Source organism: Opisthocomus hoazin, chromosome 1, assembly GCF_030867145.1.
Source record: "Opisthocomus hoazin isolate bOpiHoa1 chromosome 1, bOpiHoa1.hap1, whole genome shotgun sequence".
Classification (NCBI taxonomy): domain Eukaryota; kingdom Metazoa; phylum Chordata; class Aves; order Opisthocomiformes; family Opisthocomidae; genus Opisthocomus; species Opisthocomus hoazin.
The window spans coordinates 152121149-152145282 of NC_134414.1; the positions used below are offsets into that span (position 1 = coordinate 152121149).

General features: G+C 43.9%; 1 protein-coding gene across 6 annotated transcripts in view; it reads right to left on the minus strand.

The window, feature by feature from the left end:
• FAR2 (fatty acyl-CoA reductase 2) overlaps window positions 1–24134 on the minus strand; it is a 142350-nt gene that overhangs the window by 46866 nt on the left and 71350 nt on the right. The gene's annotated exons all lie outside the window — the stretch shown is intronic.

Below are 24134 nucleotides of genomic sequence, written 5' to 3' on the forward strand. Positions count from 1 at the left end.
GTGACTAGAGACATGCAGACAACCTTATCTCAGCCAGACCCTGAGGGTCCTTCTCCTGCTACAATGCTGTTTCCAAAGAGGATAACCAGGAACATTGGGTGTCACACAGATATAGCTGAGGCAGCCAACACATAACCTGTATAGTATACAGTGCTGGTGCACAATTCAAAATTTTGTTTCAAGGACAACTCCGTGGATGCATCTGGGCCTTACAACTCCTGTAAGAACACCTGGGAGAGTCTTGAGGTACTCCGCTCTGAACTTGGGCCCCTCAAAAGAGCCTCCTTCCAAAGGAGTGACTGCAGCCATTGTGGCAACCTAGGGTGGATGTCCTGCACTTCCATGCTCACTTATTTAAGATGCCTGACCTCTTACTGAGGCATGAAGGAGAGAATCCCATCATGAAGAGGATGACAGTTAATGTGGGTACCATAGATTAAAAGTGAAAGGGAGGTAAAAATCCTTTCATGTCACACACTACAGAAGTTGAACAAATCAAGACAAATGCATCAAATATTTAAAGCTATTCAAATAAAAAAAAAGATTTTTTAAACATTATAGTGAGATAGAACTCAAGGTAGAGAGCTGAACATCTGGGAAATGAGTACAGTAGAAGAGTAAGCCACTCTTCTAGCATGAACCATGCTGGAAGATTTTGGGACGAGACGAACAGGCAGTCAGCAAATGGTAAGAGCCTTGTGCTGAACTTCTATCACCCAAGAGAGCCGATGAATTCTGTGGAAATATCTATAGTTGTAAATTAAACTGTGACAGGTTATGCCCTGGGCACTGGAACACAACCATCTATGTTGGTCGACCGTTAGAAGGGTCTTAGCACAATTTTGTCCTGAAACAACTACCAGAAAGACGAACAAGTTCCTGGTCACAAGTGAGGAGTTAGCAGGGGCCAGGGACTTTTCCCAACAGATCTCTCACATGTGGCCATGATGCCGTGGAAGGCAAGAAAGTTTAATGGCATCAGGGAAAGCCATTTCATGCCAGCTGGCCATGGTGTCTGAAATCCATCGCAAGAACATTCAATTTATGGACCTTGTCAAACAGTACAATCATTTAAACATGGAAGTTTTGCATTTATCTAGGACTATTTATCATTTTATCATTTTTCTTTTGTATTCACATCTGATACAAATATTTTATCCTTCTTATTGCCATTCCACTAATAACATACATTTTTTTTATGCTCATCATGACAATGTAATTTTTTGATTGGTGCTTAAAAGAAAAGCACTACACCCAGCTACCTCAGCCTGTCAGATATCTGCTTCCTTTCCTTGCTGTCACTTAACTATAATCAGATTCTCATAGTAAGGCTACATGCACCACACACAGTAAGTAAACGAACTGGAAAACTACTGGGAGATGATCAGAAGGTAATGAAATTTATGAGCAGGGACACTACTAGAAGTGAAGGCACTTGTGGAAAAGAGACCAAGTCCAGTGAAGAAGAAAACTGTTGAGATTCTATGAAAACATCTAAGCAAGGATGACTTAACCATTATAAACCGATTTTCTGCAGTGTCACTATTCCAAGCAAGAAAGGTAAGAGAGTTACAAGTAATCCTTGATTTCCATCCAAGGAGCCTTCAGCTTAGGGAATTTAAAACTTCTTTAAGAAGATATAACCATCTGTCCAAACAGTGTCCAGCTTACAATGCAGTGTGGCTCTGCAAGTATGCTCTTACCAGAGATCAGCTGTAATTAATGATTCTGATTATGGCCAGTTCTCAGAAGAATCCACAGAAACCCTTCAGAAATGGTTGCAGAAACCCCAGAAACCCACACGCAAGCCTGACGGCTGGATTCACAGCTCTGACCTTCTCTCTGAATCCAATCTCTTCACGTTATACAAAATATGGACCGCTTTCTGTATTTGCGACCTCTTTTGACAGTGCTCTTTTGACAGGATGAGGTGGGTTGACCCTGGCTGGATGCCAGGTGCCCACAAAAGCCGCTCTGTCATTCCCCTCCTCAGCTGGACAGGGGAGAGAAAAACAGAACAAAAGGCTTGTGGGCCGAGATGAGGACAGTGAGAGATCACTCAGCAATTATCGTCACGGACAAAACAGACCCAACTTTGGGGAATTAGTTTAATTTATTACCAGTCAAATCAGAGTAGGGTAATGAGAACAAAAAACAAATCTCCCTTCCTTCTTCACGGGCTTGACTTCACTCCTGATTCTTTCTAGCTCCTCCCCTGGAGCAGTGCATGGGGATGGGAAATGGGGGTTACGGCCAGTCCATCACACATTGTTTCTGCCGCTCCTTGTCCCTCAAGGGGAGGACTCCTCACACTCTGCCCCTGCTCCAGAGGTCCCTCTCATGGGTGACAGTTCTCCACAAACTTCTCCAACATGAGTCCTTCCCACGGGCTGCAGCTCTTCACGAACTACCCCAGCGTGGGTCCTTCGCACAGTCTGTAGTCCTTCAGGAACAGACTGCTCGAGCGTGAGTCCCCCATGGGGTCACAAGCCCTGCCAGCAAACCTGCTCCAGCGTGGGCTCCTCTCTCCACGGGTCCACAGGTCCTGGCAGGAGCCTGCTCCAGTACGGGCTTACCGCAGGGTCACAGCTTCCTTCAGGCATCCACCTGCTCTGGCGTGGTGTCCCTTCCACGGGCTGCAGGTGGAGATCTGCTCCACCATGGACCTCCATGGGCTGCAGAGGCATAGCCTTCCTCACCAGGGTCTTCTCCATGGGCTGCAAGGGAACCTGTGCTCCGGCGTCTGGAGCACCTCCTCCCCTTCCTTCTTCACTGACCTTGGTGTCTGCAGAGTTGTTTTTCTCACATTGTCTCACTCCTTTCTCTCTACTGCTGTCCCACAGCAGGTTTTTCCCCTTCTTAAATACCTTATCATAGAGGCGCTACCACCATCGCTGACTGGCTTGGCCTTGGCCAGCGGCGGGTTGGTCTTGGAGCTGGCTGGCACTGGCTCTATCAGACAGGGCGGAAGCTTCTCGCAGCTTCTCATGGAAGCCACCCCTATAGCCACCCTGCTAACAAAACCTCATGCTGCAAACCCATACATTCGATCAATGGGTTCTGCCCATAATGAACATTCTTAAAATTCACCTCTTCCCAGCCAGGGTATAAGTAAAATATGAACAGTCCCACTGAATTATGTCAAATTATCCTGATGTAAGGAAAATGCAAATTTGGCCCATGAAGTCCACACCAGCCTTCTGGCATGTGCAGTCCCTTTGCCACTAGCTGGGGTGTCATAAAGCAGGAGGTGTAATCCTGTTTCAGAATAAAGATACCTGTTGTTAGGAGGGGCATTTAACGTCAGCTTCTGATAGTAACACCTCTCTCAGGAACAGACGTTGCTCACTTCCCGGTACAAAGATCAGAGCGTTGCCACAGATGGCACAGTTACACCATGCGGAAATCTTCTCCCTATCTGCCATCGCAGTTGTACCTGACTCCAATGCTCTGACACTGTCGACAGTAAGAGACAAGCCAGCTGATGTTTCACGTGCTCTGCAAGACTTTTCCTCTTTAAGGCAGTAAAAGATAAGAATGAGTTTTGTTTGCAGTCAGGTCAGAGATTCTATTTCTTTTTTTCTTTTTTTTTTTTTTTCCTACTGGTAGAAAAAAACAGATATTTAAGTACGGAAGGAAACGTATGTCCATTTTAAAGAGGATCAGGAAAGCAATATCAAGTGTCCTTTTGCCAGGCTCAGATTTTAGATTGCCCTGGCATCTTTCAGAGATTGATAGAGGGTAATCAACCATTACAAGGCTGATTTACCATCTCTGGAACTCCTCCTAATTGCTCCAGTTAAAGCCATACTCTTAAAACTTTCTGATCAGAAGGTCTGTGGCCCAAGACATCTTTCACACTGACATGCAGCCGCCTTCTCACTCACAACATGCCCCAAATACTGTACACCTATTAATAGAAAAGTTACTTTTCTCTGCACGTACATTTTCAGCTCAGACTCCTTGCAATGGAGACCAAAGAGGAGAATTCATGGAAGCTGAAATGGCCTGCACATTTTCTGCAGCCCTGCCCTTAGCTCCTAGATGTAGATTCCACCAATTAGTTTTATGCTACCCAGCTCACAAAGGCTGAGTAGTGAGCACTTGGGATATTTATGCTTCAGGTGTAACAAATCACTTGCCCATGTGTCACCAGAAAGAGCAACGTTTTCAACTAGGCTGAACAACAAAAAGTTATTTGTACACAAAAGTCTCCCCATCTGTCTGAGTAGGGATTACTCTTAATGAGCCTGTGTCCTTGGCCCTAGTCCTGTGAGGTTACAAATTACTTTAATGCTTTAATCTACTGGTGAAAGAGCCTGGCTGAAGGAGTGGAGAAGAAACAAGCAGAACACACCACAACCAGCTACCTGTACTGAAATGCACCTCTCATCCCACACAGTGGTTTCACAAATAAGAAATACACAATGCTCTGCAAATGCTGCTTGCATGAGGCTATACATCCTAATTCTGAATTTAACTGACAGAAGTACAACCCATGTCTACATGAAGTCTCCACCTGTTCTACCATATTCAGTAGAGGCAGCCCATCAATCTTCCAGATTCCCTGGGTTTAAAAAACAACCACCAATGCTTGAAGATCTGCCCCAAACTACGTGGCCTGTAAAGTTAATATCTTTAGGGCATACAGCTTTCTGCAGATGCTACTACAGAGTGATAAGGTATAAGCAGGAGGTCCTGATGGAACACCAAGTCTCCTAACTAGGTAAAGCCTCTGTTGGGAATGAGGAAAGTAATTAAAACACTTCGCAGAAAATAAGGCTGCATGAACATAAAACCAGAGTGTCAAAAAAGTGCTCCTCTGGTGCTGTGATATGCAGACTGTGCACAACATAAGAAACTGCTTGTGTTTAACTGGAACTAGGTAGAAGAGTTAAGGTTAAAATAAAATAAAATTATTTGTTTTAGTGAGTGTATATGGTAAACGATATGATACCAGTATGAACTGGATACTGGTAGGGGAGTTTTGGGGTGCAAAGTCTTGCAAAGTGAGCTGTACCCAGGCAACCCTGCAAGTGATATCATACAAAGTCAAGATTGCCTAAGCAACAGCACTGAAAAACCCACCAGACTTGGGTGTGGATGCAGCAGAAATGTGACGAAATAGGAAAAACATAACTGGGGACAGACTGTTTATTTGAGAGGAGTTTGGATGGAGACAGAGAGGTGCAAGGGTGCTGAAAAGACGCATCCAAAAATAGAAAACTGGGAGATGGGACATAAAATCAGGTACGGAGTAAAGGAGGACAGGATTTTTTGTCAGTAGGAGTGTGGACACCTACAGATGGTGGTGAAGCTAACCTTTGAATCCAAGTCCACAAGGATGCCAGAGGAACCCCCATCAGACAACCTGCTGGAGCCTCCCCCACGTCTTTGTCAGCAAGACTTGGTGAGAGTGGAAAAAAGGAGGGAGAGACTTGCATCCTAATTCTAAATAGTGGCAAGGGAAGGGAGATAGAATTGTAACTCAATAGTAGCTGGGTGTGATTCATAAGACTGAAGAATGATAATTCATAGCTTTACAGTTGCACGTGATTTTACATTAATTATCACTTAATTGCTTTATCAGTCTCTTAGTAGCGTTTTGCTCAAGTTAAAAACATTGTAATCTCTTAATTCAGTTATGCCTCAAGCCTGCAACCTGAAGGGGGGAGTCAGACTCCTAAAGCAACACACAGGTACCACCTTTGGCCCACCAGCCCTATCCATTCATCACCAGGGGCAGCCTCCACCCCTTCTCCAGATGGATGCTCAGACTCCCACCCAACCAGTCTCTGTCTCCATCCTCCCACCATAGGACACCTGTAATTAACAGGCTCCAAAGCACTTTTAACAGAGTAAGAAAACACTTGTCTTTGTGTTCTCTCTCCATGCTCAGCTCATTACACATCTCATTCTCACATTTGTATAAAAAAATGGCAAGCCTGCTGGTATGTTACAATCTTAAAGAGTTTATGAAGTGTCTTCGTGGTGTCATCCCTGTCAACCTGATGGAACCATGGCAGCAATTAATTTGTGATCCCCTGAGCAGCTACATGAGGTGCCCAAGCAGGAAAGTAGAAGTGTTGCTGTGCTATAGCTGCAGAAAATGGTCTCTGAGCTAGCACATGCCCTAATGGTGAATTTGTGTCTTGGATTTCTCCGGTAGCATGCGATCTACTGGCCAAGTATCTCCTATACGGATTCTTCTAACTTCAGAGGTATGCTCTTTGCAGATTCATTTTTGCAGCAAAAGTGTTTTTAACTCGCCAGGTTAGTGGGGCTCTGAGAAAAGAAGTATTGGGAGGAAAATCCTAGTCCATGCAATTTTCCTTACGTTGAACATTTTATGGCAGCTCATCCCTCTCAAATGAAAAGCATTCAGTTTTGGCATCTTCTCTCCAGGGGTAACAGCACAGCTATTATCTCCCCATCATTTACTCAATTCATCACTCAGAGCATTGCAATTTTATCTAATTCAGAGAGAGAGTAAAAACGTACTAAACCAAGAATACCTTCTTCCCTTTTACATTGGAAGAAATGACTCTCCGAAACGCTGCGTTTCCTTTCCTCCCACATGTGTAAAAGCATCTCCTGAAGAGGCTCAAATGACATAATAATATCTGATCATCACTCTCTGAACCAAGAGAAATAACAACTAACGTAGAACGGCACCGACAATGCTGGAGCCGTCAATGTTCTATGTATGGAGATCAGCGACAGAAAAAGAAGCTCAGGAGATCATCTCCAAGATTAAAGCCCGCTTCCAAAGCGATGATAATCTACGTTTGGGCTTGCAGCCATGGAGATATGCCTTTCCTTGCATGTTGCTCGAAAGACCTTGCCAGTCAGAATATGATTTTACCAGGCCAGGTGCCAATTCTGAAACATTAGTGCAGGACGTTTTGTATGGGTAGCCTTTAGATCTGCAGTTAAATAGCCGTTACTGTAGCTAAGAATGGTTCAGAGCACATACAGTGATTTATTTAAAAGATGGACATTTTTACCATAATGCCAAAGGGAAGTAGAATTAAGTCTTAGTACTGCTTCTGTTAAACCCAAGTGGAACTGCCTTGTCTGCTTCATATTTAGTAGCAGCAGTAGAGTATCTTGGACAACCGGTTTACAGGTCTGGTTGAGAATTTCCCACTACACTCCATCCAGCTCTAAATTAAAAAGTTCGCTGTTGATACGGATTTTAAAATAATCTCCCCCTAAGCCATGCTGGGTCTGCAGGGTTAATAGACCTAAAATTGCATTTCAGTCAATATAGAGACCAAATGAGTCCTGAAAAAATACTGCCACATAAGAAGGGGCCACTTATTTAACTGCTTTCAGTTCTCTCACTGGTAAAATTGAGATGCTGTTTATCTAATTCTCAGCTGGTGGGATGGTTAAACACCCTGAAAATGAAACACCAATGTGTCAAATGGCTGGCACGGAGCTCTTAAAGAGATTACTCATGACTGAGCAAATAGTCCACAGTACTGGGTACTTCTTTTGTAGAGGAAAATCTCTTTCAGTGGGAGAGACTTTAATCCACTCACTGAGCAACCTGGTGTCAGAAATCATTCTGTACTGGTCATCAAAGTCATTATTGGCGCCGACAACTAAACCACGACCTTTAAGGAATAAGTACGTTTTTATTAACACTAGTGGACTGAGATAATCTTAACTGAAGAATTTGTTTATTCTGTGTATTGGTGGGTCTACAGGATGAAGTTTTCTGAAATCTTCTTTATGCAAACTACTACCTCCCCAGCTAGCTGCAGAGAGGGGCACTTCTAGCCTCCCAGGCAGGCAATTACTATCGCAACCTTGCAGTTCCCAGTGCTCTGCAGCAGGACACACCTGGGACAGGACACGCAGCACAGTCTCCTGCTGCTTCAGTTCCTCCCGTGATTGAGGATCCACATACCAGGGCAGTTACCCAGTGAATAGACCCGTGCTGCTGGTGATAGAAGGCAGCCCAGGCAAGGCAACCACACCTGAATTGCCACCAATGGCAAAGGTACCTACCAGTCATCCCAGGTATGGTTTATCGCTCTGGTTTTTCTCTCAAGACCTTTCGAGATACCATGTAGAAACTAGACTTATGTCGACCTCCCTCAGAAATTCTCAATGGTTTCCTACACAACCTTCAAGCAGACAGATGCAAATCTGTAGAGGCAAAATTTCTCCTACCACAGAATTTTTAATTTTCATTCCGAGTTTCAAGTGCCTGGTTTTCTGCCCTCCTGTGCTCAATGATGAATAAATCAGCACTTGAAAAAGAAACAGCTCAGAGAATCCTTTCCATAGGAGAACTATTAAAAAGCAGTTTCTTTACCAGGGAGAAATACCACCGTCAAGTACACAACAGGCAGCCTTGCTTCATAGTTCACTTTTGTGTTTATGTTACAGTTATCTTTCATATTTCCATTCTTCAGCAAATCAGCTTGATAGATTCATTCTTTTTTGAGAGTTGGTCTTAGTCACTAGAGTCTGTTCACCAAGAACCATCTGTTCCCCAAGATTTCCCTCCCACACACCATGGTAGAATTACGCCTACAACGACTTTCTTCTATTAGGAAAGAAATGACTGTAACAAGCTAGGTGACATGAGTCCCTAGGGAGACAACACAAGTACTCATGTCTTTCTTCATAATTATTATAAAGCATTTATGTGCAATGCCCATTATTCAAGAACTGACTCTGGAGGGTAAGTGAACCTGTCTACCCATCCCTCCCAAAGTCAGAATTTAATCCTAGAAATGATGCTGTAAACCATGGCGGTATCATCACAAGCAACAAATGAAGAAATCTGTCCAGCTTCTGTTTGTCAGTCAGCTGAGAAACATTAAGGAAAAAAACCACTATTGTTTGATTGTCTTCCCCTTCATGCATAACAGAGGCAGTCTGATCACACAGCCTGTGTCAAAGTTCGGTCAGGGCAAAGAGAAATAACTCCGCTGACACCACGTATTTCAGCTGAGGGCATAGCTTTTATTTTTCTTTCTGTGAAAGTTCATATTGAAGATTTCCCTGCAGTAAAATATCCACACTTCAGTTAGAGAGGCTAGCTGGCACAGAGGTTAACACACTGACCTGGGATTTAGACATGGATTTACCAGCTTCAGCTCCCCACTCCGTACTGATGGCTGTTTCCCACTCTCTTGCTACAGTACCAAAAGCTCAAGACCTGTGCAAGAAGTGGTGATGGGGAGAGAGTAGATGAGGTTGTACCAGCCCTCCTTCCCCTTCCACAGCCGGGGCCCTGATTTCATGGAGTGTGTTTATGTGCGAGCTAGGGGTGATGCCCCTTAAATTCCTTCCTCTGCCTCTGACCTTTTCCTGACCGTGCAGGAGTCACCTCATCTTTCTGACTCAGACTCCTCCCATCTACCTTATCTAAGTGTCTGGGAGAGTTCAATTAGAATAAACTGCAAGAGCTAATAGATTTATAATGAAGGTATCGTCTCGCATCAGATCTGTTATATCTGCCAAATAAGAACAGTCAGTGTGGGCTTTCTCTTGGGGGCCTCATCCAAAGCGCAGGACGAAGACGACAGCCGATAAGCAGCCTGCCCTACGCGTTAATGCCTCACCAGATACCAGGATCAAGTGCGCCCTGGGTAGCTGTCACCTTCACTTCTGTCACTCAAGCAAGAACACAAATTGCAGTGAAGTGAATGCATAAATACAAGGGATGAGAAAACCAACTGCTCTTTTCAGATTACAGGGGATGCTATTGAAGAAACAGCGTTTCTCTTGCATTTTACCTACACAGCATTTCCACTCAGTCCCGAAAGTGGCCCGCCGAACCGACCCCCTGGAGGCGTATTGCTGGCCTTAGAGAAAAATCTAATCTCTTTTAACAAAATGCTAAAGTTTTCAGAAGAGTGATGGCATTTCTTGGCTCCTCCTCTTTCCAGTGTTGCAGCTCAGGAGCCCTGGCATCTTACCAGCGCATGGGCTCAGCTATGCCTTCGGAGCTGGGATCAATCTAACCTTGCTGTTTGAAAACTAACGAAAAGAAGGGAAAAGGAGGGCTGTGTGAATTAAATGCAGCTCCTGTTGGAGGGCAAGAGCACAAAAGAAGGTGTAGGCAGCAAAGTCATCCAGGAGCACAAGACCTACTGTGCAAGAGCAGACCTAAGGTGTGTTTGTTCTCAGTCCCCATCTGACCACGGCTACAAGGAATGTTTCAAAGAGAGATGTCAGCAGTCTGCACCAGGCAGCCAGGAAATCACATCCTCCCAGTTAGGTCTCACCATGGTTTATAGGAGAAAGGGATTGCTTTAAGTGGTTAAGTTACAACACTATCTTTCTACATATATTTTACTTGTAATGTATTTTTATCCATACAAATGTTTAGTACAGCCTGAAATCTCATTGCATTGCCTCAGTAACAAAATATACAAGTATTTTCAAAATCCACTCATTCTTTAGTAACAGAGTCTTTCCTTTTTCAGCACTGACCTTGTTTTCACTTTCACTGAATGTACTCTTTGCTGGTCACTAAGTTTATCTTATTTTGGTTTTATTTAATTTTAGCATAGATGTCTTTGGCCACTTTGGTTTCATGTTCTGCTGATTCTCCTGATGCCAGGGATTTGAACATCTCTTCGTGCATGAGCAATCTCTTCGCAAGCATACAAAGCTGATTGCTTTCCTAGAGAGCATCTGCATTCCAAGGAACTCCCTGTTTCCATAGGCACACGGTCCACGGAAAGCACATTTACAGAGGGTGGTATCAGAGTTGTATGAGTGGCCATGGAACGAGACTGATTAAATGTCCCTGAACTTCCCAGATTAGATTTGAGGCAGAAGGTCTCCAGACAAGTCTTTCGCATTTCAAATAGGTTTTTTTTTATTAAATATTCCATTAAAACCTAACTATTACGTAGCCTTTTTCTTCAGTAAGTTATTTATAAAGAAGAGCCATGTAATTTTTCAGGGGATAAAACAGACACATAGATTTGAAGTGACTTACCCAAGGTCACACAACTAAGCAGTGGAAGAACTGGGAGGAGAACCTAGCCATTTTAAATCCCTTTCAGAGGCGATATTCCTTCCTTAACTAACTGCTTCTTTCCCCAAACCACCATTTGAGTGCCAAATTAACAATAACATGGCACTGACTCAAAGTCAAACCTCTGTTTAAAAAAAAATACAGCACACACACTTTAGGATGAGGAATATTATCTCTTTGTAACTGGAGCATAAGAAATGGTATTTAATAAGGGCAGGATACATTGGGGTGAATAGTAACAAACTTGGGTGACGGACCTGTCAAAGAATCTATTCTTTTTGTAGGTACGGTGTGCTCTCCTCTGTCACTGTTCATTGTTTTTCTGTCCCACTGCCAGGAGATCACAGTCCCCCAGGGAGAAGGAAGGGGGAAGCACACGGGTGAGGCAGAGTAATGCCAGCCCCAGAGAGTACCTGCCCTCGGGGAAACACTTGAAGGTGGTGGTAACTGGGGAATGCCTCTGCTTGCCTCCAAGCAGGCTGGGAAGATCACTCTTTCCAGTTCCTAGCATACAAAGAAAGAGGGTACGAATAACCGCTTTCCTCTTCATGCCTTTTTTCCCACCCCGTAAACTGCTTTTGACCCATTCTAACCAGGAGCTAACATTTATCTGGAGGAAAGCTGCCTAGAGGTAGCAATCCTAACGTGTCCTGCAGAGTTAACATAATTAGGAAACGTGGAACTCCCATCTGGAGTACTGTGTCCAGTTCTGGGCTCCCCATTTCAAGAAAGATGAGGAGCTACTGGAGAGAGTCCAGCGCAGGGCTGCGAGGATGCTGAGGGGACTGGAGCATCTCTCTTATGAGGAGAGGCCAAGGGAGCTGGGCTTGTTCAGCCTGGAGAAGAGAAGGCTGAGAGGGGACCTAATAAATGCTTATAAATATCTGCAGGGTGGGTGTCGGGAGGATGAGGCCAGACTCTTTTCAGTGGTGCCCAGCGACAGGACAAGGGGCAATGGGCACAAACTGAAGCAGAGGAAGTTCCGTCTGAACATGAGGAAGAACTTCTTCCCTCTGAGGGTGACGGAGCCCTGGAACAGGCTGCCCAGGGAGGTTGTGGATTCTCCTTCTCTGGAGATATTCAAGACCTGCCTGGACAAGGTCCTGTGCAGCCTGCTCTGGGTGACCCTGCTTCAGCAGGGGGGTTGGACTGGGTGACCCACAGAGGTCCCTTCCAACCCCTACCATTCTGTGATTCTGTGATGCTGTGAACTTGCCATTTGGTGATCCAGGGGTTTCATCTAATCAAAGGGAAAGCGGTGAAAACTATCCTCAGAGGACACATCTGAGAGGGAATGAGGAGTGACTGATGTGTGAATGAGGCAGACACTGGCAAATTAATTAAATATATGTATAGCAACTAAGGTAGAAAATCAAAAGAATCTTCTCTGAAATTCACAGATCATCACAGAGGCAGCTGTGTCAGCTCGCAACTGATGCAGTACAGATCCCAAATCAGTGTTGAGGCAGGAGCACAATGGCACACAGAAAACATTTACAGAAACAATCTCAGATCTCAAAAGCACCTCTTCAAGAGCTTTTCATATTGCCCAGTTTATGTAAATGGATGGATAACATTCAATTGGATTAGGCTAAATGTATGTCACTCCTATAGCCAGCAGCAGGGAACCAATCCCTTAGGATTGCCAGAGCTTGTGTTTTCACGTCCCCTTCAGCAGGAGGTTAATCTTTGCACTTTATGACAGTCATAAGCAAAGCTTCAGTTAGCCACACCTTTGGGCCTCTAGCATGAAATATGTTTGCTTGCTCTTGCAATAGTTGCTCAGCCCCTCCACTCTTCTGCTAAATAATGAATCAAGAACATTCTCTAAAATATCTCTTTGGAACCTCCCGAGGAAACTAACCATACGTTTTATTTTGACAAATTACATTCAAATGCATTTCTTCTGCAACTGATTCAATCTAGAACAAAGGGTAATTTAACAGCACGTGTTTCCATGTAAAAGTTGTGACTTCTACTTAAATTATTTGCTTTCTCCTACTGTCACTGGGGAAATGTTCACCTTTGAATCAAAGACAATGCACGGCTTCATAGAAACACAGACACATGCCCCCATTTATGTGCATCTACTTCAGATTACTCACTGCCATTTAAAACACACAATGGCACACATGGTGACCTAATATCACGTACAATTGGCTTTTCAGTTAAATTGAAAATTTCATATGACAGAATTTGGTTTTCAGCCTGGTTTCCAAGGAAACATTTCCACTTACTATTGGTGGAGGTTACAGGTTAACTGCCAAGCCCACGATTTCCTTTGTTCCTGATCCATCAGTTTGATTTCTTTTATCATCTGGTCTTCCCTACTGAAAAACATGCTAATACAGGGGGAAGGGTTTCTTAATCCATGCAAAATAATCACTATTTCCCAAACAGCCTCCCCAAAAGAAAGACACTTAAAAAGAAGTAGCAATGATTAAAGGGGAATAAATTAAATGAACGCATTCCAATTAATTTCATACGTGATATCCAGATTTGTATATGTACAAGTCCGTGCAATGTTGATAAATATCTACTGGAGATAATCTACAATTTTACTATTTATCCCTAGCAAGCAGATGGGCTCCCACATTGCCATTTCCAGGAGTACAAACACATTCCAAAAACAAAAACGAAACAAGGAAGAGTTTAAGAATACGTGTGGGGGTTTTTAACCAAATCTGCCAAAGGTGAGATTTTATAACCCATTGGGATACCCTGATTTTCTACAATTGCAGTGTTAGGAAGCGATAAGGACCACAAAAGATCCATTACCAATGTCATTGCTTTTTGAAGGCAAGGGGCAATATACACCGGAGTGCGTATATAGGACAGAAAAGAGGTCTCAGCCTCACAGGCAGGCACTGACCTAGGCTGGAGGCACGCTGCCTTGGTCTGGTCCCTCCCCAGCTTTGCTTCTTACCCAAAAAGTGGCTGGTACAGGGGAAGAGAGGGCAGCTGGATATTTTCATGCAAGCAGAAATGAAGCCTTGCTTGTAATGCTTAATGAAATTACACAGACTCACAGATAAATCACTACTGCTGTTTCTACTTTTGTCCTTATTTCTGTTTCTGCTCACTCTCTCTTTGCAGCTTGGCAAGGAAAATTAACGGGGAATCGTGGTGGTTCCCCTCTCCTTCCCAGGACCCTCTCCTCTTCCCAGGACATCCACGTGAGCCCATACTGCAGTATTTTTGCTCCTCTTTTACCTCTTCCGAAACCTCTGTAGTGCCAGAACGCTGGGTATGGCTCTTTTTAAGGACACTATTAATAATATCCTTCAGACACTAGAGAAGATTTCTAGGAGCTATTCCCTCTCTGTAATACCCAGTTTCCCTCCTAAGCCACGTCAGTCATAAAATAAGGACATACAGGAGCGTGTTGTTTTTTTTAACAGTTACAGTTCATCTTTCCCTGACTGCAATATGTTCTTCTCCAGAAGTGCCTTGCACTGCAATTGCCCCAGCTCATGCTTTCTCTACTCCTTTCCTCTCTTCCTATCTAGGTTGCATACTAGTAAACACCTTCCTCTGCTATGGACAGTGCACTTCTCTGTATATTTGCTTAAAAAGCTCAAAATATCTCTTCTTGAGCCATGCACAACGACTCCAGTGTCCTTCCATTCTACTTTCTAGAATACCTTCAGCTCATGCACCCTGGAACAATCATGGCAACCAGGAACAGAGATTAAGGTCTATGTTAATAATTAGGTGATGAACCAGGCCTAATAGCCTCAAAATTGGAGCGAGACATGCCCTGATTGTGTAAAAGCACAACCACCAACACTGTGAGCTGAACCTGACCTTGTGAAATGGCTGCCTTGATTCCTACAGAGCAACATGTGAAATTTCCCCTTAGACATTCATAATTTAAAAAAAAAGTCTTCAATCACCATTTCCCTTAAACTCGTGATCTAATTTTCCATCCGTTCCCTCCTATTATATAGAAACAGATTTAATTCCTTCCTCTGGTCTCCGCTGAAATTAGGAAAAGGATGGAAAGGGAGAAAGGATAATATTTAATTTCTGCTAGAGGCTGATAAAAGAAATCTTCCTCGGAAGGCATGGTGCTAGCCACTGAAGGAAATGCAAACAGAAATGATGGGTGTTCTCAGGAGGACGGCTGCGAATGCGTACAGGCTGGAGGTGCCACAGGGGTACCCGATGTCGGCACTTTGTTTCACGGCACGATGACAGAATTAGCACATCACTGTAACTTCGACAGCAGAGAGCCCGCATCCGGAGGCAGCGCTGAGGGAAGGCTGCTTGTGACCTGGTGGGTACCACTTTATGCCACCACTGTTCCCACCTTTTACCCTCCTGGCCTGCATGGGCCCAGGAGACTGGGAGTTGACCAGTCCCACCCCTGGCACTTCCCCAGTGCTACCCAGCCAGGTCCCTACCAGCAGCAGCTCCTGCAGCACGGAGTGCTGAGGCTCCCAGCGCCTTCACTTGTGGGTGGGTATTGCTTTCTTGTTCTGCTAATAAACACTATTTTATTACCCATTTCCTTCGCAGCAGGTGTGTCATGGTGCTGGGAAGGCACAAGAGACGCAGATGCAGGAGGGCTGGACCACAGCAGTGATGTGAGGTTGGACATTGCTCCCAGCACTTAAAAGCACATGGTCTTGAGGGAGACAAATGCAAGGGAAAATGTCCCATGGATAGGACGGCCTGTGGTTTGCTGAGATGTTGCTGACAAACCTTTTGTCTTTTAGCTGGAGTCCTTACGTTATCACTGGCAGCGCTTAAAGCTTGGTTTACCCACATTCACACAATGAGTTTTAAGTAATTTGTGTGAGTCTGGGGGCTAATCTATCAAATTCTGGTATGTCATAGCAGCATAATTAAACATGAAGGTCCTGATCAATCCTAACATTGCTCTAACTTTATTATAGTGTGAATCTACTTAGACTGATCCAATTTAGATCCACTGGGATAAAGGCAAAACTTTTCCAATCATGTCATGCAAACAGGAATGTGAGCGCATCATAAGGGTTCACCTTCCTCACTTGAACTTCACTAAACGGAGATATTACAATATTATGAAAAAATTGTGACTAGGATAAGAGCAGTATAATCATTTGATACGAATCAACACTGAAATTGCTAGAGAAATAAGAAGCTGTCATTTTGCTTAAAGCCTCTGGCAAAATTTGCTTGGTTGATAGCAAAGTGAACATTACACAGGTTCGTGTATTTTATGCTTTTCAGTTCTCAGTGTGACGTGCTTTCTATCCAGACATGTGAGTGTATTTGCAGTGTACCTCAGGAGATGGGAACACGTCCATCAACAAATTCCACTGTAGTTTATTTATGGTTAATATTTTACAGCAAATTAATACTAAAGACACTCCTCTGACAAGATAACAATCTGAGGGCAAAACCTTCTCTTTCAAGGCTCCCAATAAAATGATAACCTTTGAAACATGTCAGCTGCCTGATGTAAAAACTGAGAACTGTCTCCATCAGGCAATTTAACAACTGATCTATATCATTATGACTACGACTTATCATTATAGAGATATATATCGCCTAAACCACTCCCAGAAAGACACAAGCAAAAGTGAAAAAGTTGTTCTAGGCTAAGTTGTTCTAGGTAACCCCACATTTGGTTAGCTCAGAATATCAAGGCACTGATGTAGTTCTGCTGGGAAGTCTTTCTGACTGTACAAAACCCCAAACACACACCACTATTCTGGTTCGTATCCACAGGCTGCATGGCTACTCTACCTGCAGTGCACTTCAGCTGTGTGTTGGACTTGCTGTTTTATCGCTTTCCTTCCCACGAGGCAGTAAATTTTACAAGTTCTAGTTCTCTTTTTTCCTTCAGAAATGCTAAGGGCTCTCAGACTAATATTAGGGCATTCAGGTAAGTGACACAGCAACTTGCAGGGGTAGACTGTGGCCTCAGTGTGCATGTGTTCTTCCCAAAAAACCCAGCATTATCATTCACAGGTAGAAATGAAGAAAAACAGAGTTGGAAGGGACCTCATAATATCATCCTCTGTCCCACTGAGATAGCAGACTCTGACACTGTTGAATATGGGGTTCATGCTGCAGCTGCAGTTGGAAAATATAAATGTACTGAAGGTAGTTGATTTGTTGAGATTATAATGCTAGTGGAAATCTTACTCTACTCTGAAACATCAATTTCGGTGTTTGTACTCTGTAGTGAAATAACATAAACTTAGGAGGTAACTAGTTCATACAGGTTAGGCAGACCCAAATCATAGCAATTAAACAAAAAATAAAAGAGAAAGATGAAAAGGAAGGCGAGAAATAAGTTCCTAGCATGGTTGCCCAGGTACCAGGAAGAGAAGCACCCAGAAAACTCTTTACCTGAGGGAGGGAGAAAAGGAGAGCAAATAGTTAATGCCATTTGGAAAAAGGGCAGGCGTTCAGGAGTAAGGGATGTATACTGTCTGAGAGGGAGAAAAGACATACAAAGGGGTATGGAATGAAGGACCTTGCTTCCTAAAAGGAGATGACCTTTAAGGTCAGCTGGCCATGTCCTCCTGGACATGGTCTTACTGGGTACATATTTGATCAATATCCATGAGAGCAAGCATGAGATGAGTTAGCGCTGTCTTATAGAAGATGCCCGACAGAGCTGTAAAAACACTATTTTAAGATTTTGTTTCTAACAAGTGACTGATGTTGAACAATTGAGGTAATTCACACCCTCTACTAAATGTATTGCTTTACTCAAACCTCAGAAGATATCAATGAAGATAATGGCTGCCTCTTGCTGTGGAAACTAGGCTATTAAAAACATTATTCAACACTCACCAGCGCTCAGGAACCTAGCCAAAGAAAACAGTAGAGCAGTTTCTCAGCAAGGTGGACGGTGTAACGTGCACAGACCAGGGGACAGCACGCTGCCCGGCAGCAGGTTGAGTCCCATCGCCCTGTCCCCTCATTTCAAACACGACGTGTGTCTGGCCATTTGTGCAGAGACAACTGCCAAGTTAAGATATAACCAAACACTCTCCTTGGCCAGTAGCTGTCCCAGCATATCAAAGAGTGAGGAAAGCTCTTTGGGGAACCGTCTGGGAGAGGCACGCTCACAGTGGCTACCCCTAAACCCATCGGCAGCAGCTCCGAAAGCTGTCCAGCCGTAAGCGCTTCAGGCAAACTGCTTTCTTTCAGTTCTCCAGACTCTGCAGGTGAGTGAACAAGCAGGCAGGTGCAAACCATCAGCTGTGTATGGTGAACAGCACTCTCCAGCCCAAATCCAAGATACAAGACGCACACATGTTTCTTCCAACTTTCATAAAGACTGCACTTAAAACTCCAGGTTGCTGATAGGAAAGAGTGCAGCTCTACCACCTTGTTTAAAGGGTGACCTCTGAAAGCTCCTGCACTATTGCTAGTGGGAGAAGTGAGCTGTGGAATCATAGAATCATAGAATCATAGGTTGGAAAAGAGCTCTAAGATCATCAAGTGCAACCATCCACCCAACACCACCATGCCTACTAAACCATGTCCCAAAGCGGCACATCTACACGTTTTTTGAACACCTCCAGGGATGGTGACTCAACCACCTCCCTGGGCAGCCTGTTCCAATGTCTGACCACTCTTTCAGTAAAGAAAATTTTATTAATATCCAATCTAAATCTCCCCTGATGCAACTTGAGGCCATTGCCTCTTGTCCTATCGCTAGTTAGTTGGGAGAAGAGACCAACACCTGCCTCACTACAACCTCTTTTCAGGTAGTTGTAGAGAGCAATAAGGTCCCCCTTGGCCTCCTCTTCTCCAGACCAAACAGCCCCAGTTCCCTCAGCCGCTCCTCATAAGACTTGTTCTCTAGACTCCTCACCAGCCTCGTTGCCCTTCCCTGGACATCCTCCAGCAACTCAATGTCCTTCTTTTAGTGAGGGGCCAAAACTGAACACAGCACTCCAGGTGCGGCCTCACCAGTGCCGAGTACAGGGGCATGATCACCTCCCTGCTCCTGCTGCCCACACTATTCCTGATGCAAGCCAGGATGCCGTTGGCCTTCTTGGCCACCTGGGCACACTGCTGGCTCATGTTCAGATGGCTGTCAACCAACACAACACGATCCTTTTCTGCTGGCAGCTTTCCAGTCACTCCTCACCAAGCCTGTAGCATAGAGTTGTTGTGACCCAAGTGCAGGACCCGGCACTTGGCCTGGTTGAACCTCATACAACTGGCCGAGCGGCACATTGATCCAGTCTGTCCAGGTCCCTCTGCAGAGCCTTCCTACCCTCAAGCAGATCGACACTCCCACCCAACTTGGTGTCATCTGTAAATGTACTGAGGGAACACTCAATCCCCTCATCCAGATCATTGATAAAGATGTTCAACAAGACTGGACACGAAACTGAGCCCGGGGGGACACCACTTGTGACCAGAAGTGTAGGTAAGTACGGAAAAAGAATGTGGTGATGGCTCAGTCTCAACAGGAACACACAGTTGTCAGGCCCTGAACCGCAGTAAATTCACCTCTAATTTTTCCCCTTTCTGTATCTGCAATGATGTGTTAAAAGGGCAAAGAATTTACTTACTGTTTACTATAGTTGCTGGGATATATGGGAGGGACAGGTGACATTGCTAGGAGATGAAGGAGATATGTGAAGAAAGAACTGAGCAGATGATGGGTGTAGTGCTCTACAGATCATTAAACAGAAAATAGAAGTAGGGCTGGACACAGGATTTGGGTCAAGGTTGACATGGAAATGCAATGGTGCAGCCAGAATTGTTGATGTTAGAGTGATGTTGTGATCAAAACCTCCCCTGGACATTTCTGGGGCTAGTGGAAAGTGGGGAAATGGGTTGCTAGGCCCCGAAGCAGCAAACCCTGACTGTCAGAAGGAAACGGAAGGAGTAATAGGGGAAGGGTGGAAAGAATGATAATCTTCCAAGCTTCAAAAAGAAGGGCCAGAGGAAGAATTTTGGAAGGGTGACAAAATGATTTACTACTTCCATGCCCTACTGAAGCTCAAGGTCTCTGTGCTGCTAAGAATGGTTACTGTCCTCTCACTCAATGCACTGTGCACATGGAAAAATTTCACAGAGAAGAATCTAATTACCATTCCCTAAAGGCTCAGAGACTTTCCATTGATAAAACTTCAAAATCATACAGGCACCACATTAACAAATCGGAATTGCAGTAAACTTGATTTATCCTTTATGTCTTTGGTATTTAGCATACAGTGTACAGAGTCCTGATGCCCCTTGGATGCCACTACCAAAATTAGCACATTGACTTTGACCACTGTTTGTATTTCTGCTCATGTTGAAACAGAGACAAGCAAAGTCAGCACTCAGGATTTGCAGCAGACATGAAGCTTTTAAAGGATCAGATATACTGGGCTAAATGTACTAGAATGAGAGTAATATTTACAGAGAACATGCCACAATGTATTTTTAGCACATATAAATCTTCACATGCAATATTTTTTCCCCTTCTGAACTTCCATACTTTGATCTCTTGTGCATCCTTTCTTAGTGCAACTCCTTCAAATGGACTACATTTAAAGAACTACTTATTTGATGCTTGAAAGAGATGCTAAAGCCGTATTTTGGCACATAAAGTGATTAAAATCTTCCATTTATTCCACACAGATTGAAAAAAAAAAAGACGGTCATGTATTTTGATAATTGATTTGAAAAGGTAAAGACTAGTACTTTAAATCAGTGGAAAGATATGAATCAAAACCTGACTGTCCTTTCTTTAATGTACACAGCATGAGCCCTGTGCAGAGACAACACCCCCCTTGAATAACTACAAAATAGCGAGCACTATTTGCACAGAGGAGTCCTCGAGTAACTCAGTGAAGGCATGCTGTGGGTTTAGGACTTAGCTCTCAAAAGGATGCACCGTTCTCCTAATATCACATAGGTGGAGAGTGTGTGGCATAGTAGGTAGTCAAGTGATAATGATGGTAAGCTTTTACAAGGAGAAGCTACTAGCTCCACCTCTGTGTTCTTAGGAACTTTGGTAGCCTCCTCTGAATAGTGTACCTAGAAAGCCGAGCTGCATCTTGGGTATGAAGTTTGATAGAGAAACCATCTGGCAAGAGCATATTTGAATAAGCAGCCACATGAATGAGCTCTAAAACACATCCTGGTTTTCTTTGACTGTGCAATGTGGAAATCTGTGGCTGGGTAAGGGCTTCTACCCACAGCACAGGAAAAGACATCATGGCTTAGTATTCTCTCACTGGCATCTTCTTCTCCCTGTCTCACACACCTGTAACACCTTTTCTAGCTTTAGGCATCCAAAAGCTAGGCATCCAGCCTAAAATGCTGCCCAGATTAGGCTAAAGACTTAAGACTAAATGCATGTGTACTTACCCTCATTCCTTATGACAGTCTAAGTCCAACTCCCCATTGCCACTGACAGTCCAAGCCCCGTCCCCTGCCCTGCTGTCTGCTCCTACCAGCATTTGATGGCCACATCAGGAGCTGACCTGGCACCAACAGGAGTTACATTTTCACCCAGAGAGTGGTTTTTTTTGGTGACTGCTGCCAGCTTTGATTTTTGTGTGGGGGATGGAGAGGGTTGTCATTTGGGTTTTCAGTCAGACCAGTTGCTTACCTGATTTGTTAGAGCTGTGTGTAGGGGCTAACAGCAGCATCTGGGAAGTAGCCAGATCACGTGGCACGTGGTGAAGCCATCCTTTTTGGTGGAGTCAGCAGGGACTTCGATTGGCTCAGGTCAATCATGAAACTGCACCCTTTAAGTAAATGCCTCTTTTAGAAGCTAAAGCTGGGGAAGATTAACCCTGCTCTTAAAGGTCTTTGGGTTAAAGCCACAAATCAGAACTCGGGAGTCAGAAGCTTCCTTGCTTGCTTTCCCCTGACAGGCTGCAGAGCTTGACACAGGCCAATTACATCTTGCTTCAGGAAAATGCCTAAGCAGCTATTTTATTTAAAGGATGCTGGTTGCAACGGCAACTCACTGCACGTTCCATTTTAGGCCAGGTTTTGCCACATTGGGTCTGGAAGCTGTACATCTGTTCTGTCCCTCATTAAAACAGGGAAACTGTACGTTTACAACTGTAAATCAAAGCAGGTGCACATCCCCTTCACTGAATCAGAGCTTTAATCATACTAGATTTTTAATCACACCAGGCCTCCCGTATGCCATTGAAACCTTTGGTTGGAAGCTACGCACTAATATCGTTAAAGGCACTGCACCTATTTTAAGCCCTTTGCTGCCAGCCATTCACTTGCTTCACTAGCACCAATCGCAGTAATTCCTGTGACTTAAAACAGCCCACTAGGATGTGCCTGATGCGCTTGGAAGCGCTTATCTGACTTACATTTATTTAGTGAGTGACCCCTCACACACAGAAACATCCTTGCACCGAACACTGCACATCAGTGGCAAGAGAGTAAAAGCCAAGAGATGTACAAAACCACCAGGGAAAGCTACCAGCCCTCAGGAGCACAGAGATGCAGAACAGCATTATTCCTCTGTTTCCCCTCCGTAGCTTCCTAAATCAAATATTATTTATGAAAGCACAGCCAGCTATCAGTAGCCTAAGAATAAAGAATACAGTATAGCCTGGAGATACAATTTTTTTTAAAGTATTAAACAGGGAAGGTCCCCAGGTAAACCCCTGGGAATTCTACTTATCACTGGCCTCCAGGCAGAGCATGACCGATTAAACTCTTGCAACCTGACTGCCCAGACAGGTTTCTTTTCCCCATCTTGACTGCAACATCCCATTCTGGATGTTGGCATGCTGTTGGAGGCTATGCTGAAAGCTTTGCTAATGTCAAGGTAAATGATATCCACGGCTTTCCCTTCATCCACAGACTGAGCTATTCTATAATAGAACACAATCTGGTTGGTTACGGGAAGGATACCAAGAGCAAATCCATGCTGACTATTCTCAGCCACCTTCTTCTCCTTCAGGTACCCAGAAATGTGCTCCAAGAAAACACACTCCACGATTTTTCCAGGGACAGAAGTGAAAGTGCCTGGTCTACAGCTGCCTGAATTGTCCCTCTTGATCTTTCGGACGACCGGTGCAACATTTGCCTTTCTCCAGCCCTAAGTGTTCTCTAGAATGTAGGAAGCCTGGAGGCCACTCAAGTAAATGAAATACATAGTTTTTCATACTCTTTTTGCCCCTGTGGCAAAGAAATTTGCTGCAAAACATAAACACATACACATTTTTAGTAAAGTCAGCTTCCTGAAGATCATAGCCAGGACAGTGGCTTGGCAACTGCCCACACACAATGGGGAGTCAAACATCATGGAGACACCGTGCCTTCAAGCACGGATACAACACATGAGGTAACAGAGCAGATTTTTTAAAAGGTTGTTTCCTTTAAGCAAGCAACCTCCTCAAACAGAAATCTACACATAAAGGTGTTTTTCTTGCTCAGATGATTCAGGTGGTTAATTCTGTGGTACCCATGCAATGCCAGAAGCAGTGCAGTTGCGTTCACCTGGTCTTGTGAAACACGACTTTATCACTTGGTTCAGGGGTAGTCACTGCAGAAAGCAGTATGGTAAAACCTTCTGTCACCCTCCTGCACCCCTATTGTATGTTCTTGCAGCCTAGTTTACACTTCAAAACCTTAAGTAATAAGTGAAGTACTTTTAAAAAGGTTTAAAGAGGTCAGACTGAGATGGTTTACAGACAGGATGATGAAGCTTTTGAGGGAAGAGTCTAACTACATGCTAACTGTGTGTGTTACACACCTTACATCAACAAAATATTGGTTTGAATTTGAGACTACTACAGAGCCCTCTAGACATCTAATTTTTCAAGATGCTTTCACTATCAAAGAGACAACCTATATAACTGAATTCTTGCTTGAACCAAAGGGGAAATTTTCAATAAAATGAAAAAAAATTTGTCACTGACTAGAAATTTTTGCTGTAGTTTTGAGCTCTAGTTCCAAAATTTAAAAAATAAAATTCTGAAATAATATCCGAAAGAAAAATATCTTTCTGAACCAAAAAACATGAATTGTTATTTTAGAAGAGGTCTTCCCAAAATATTTTGGGGTTTGACTTTTTTATTCTCCTCTTTCTAGGGCACTGGTGTTGGAGCTCCACTAAAGCAATCCAGGTAATTCAATACAAAAGTGCATTTTGCTTGTCTTTATCCACGTTTTATTTGCCAAA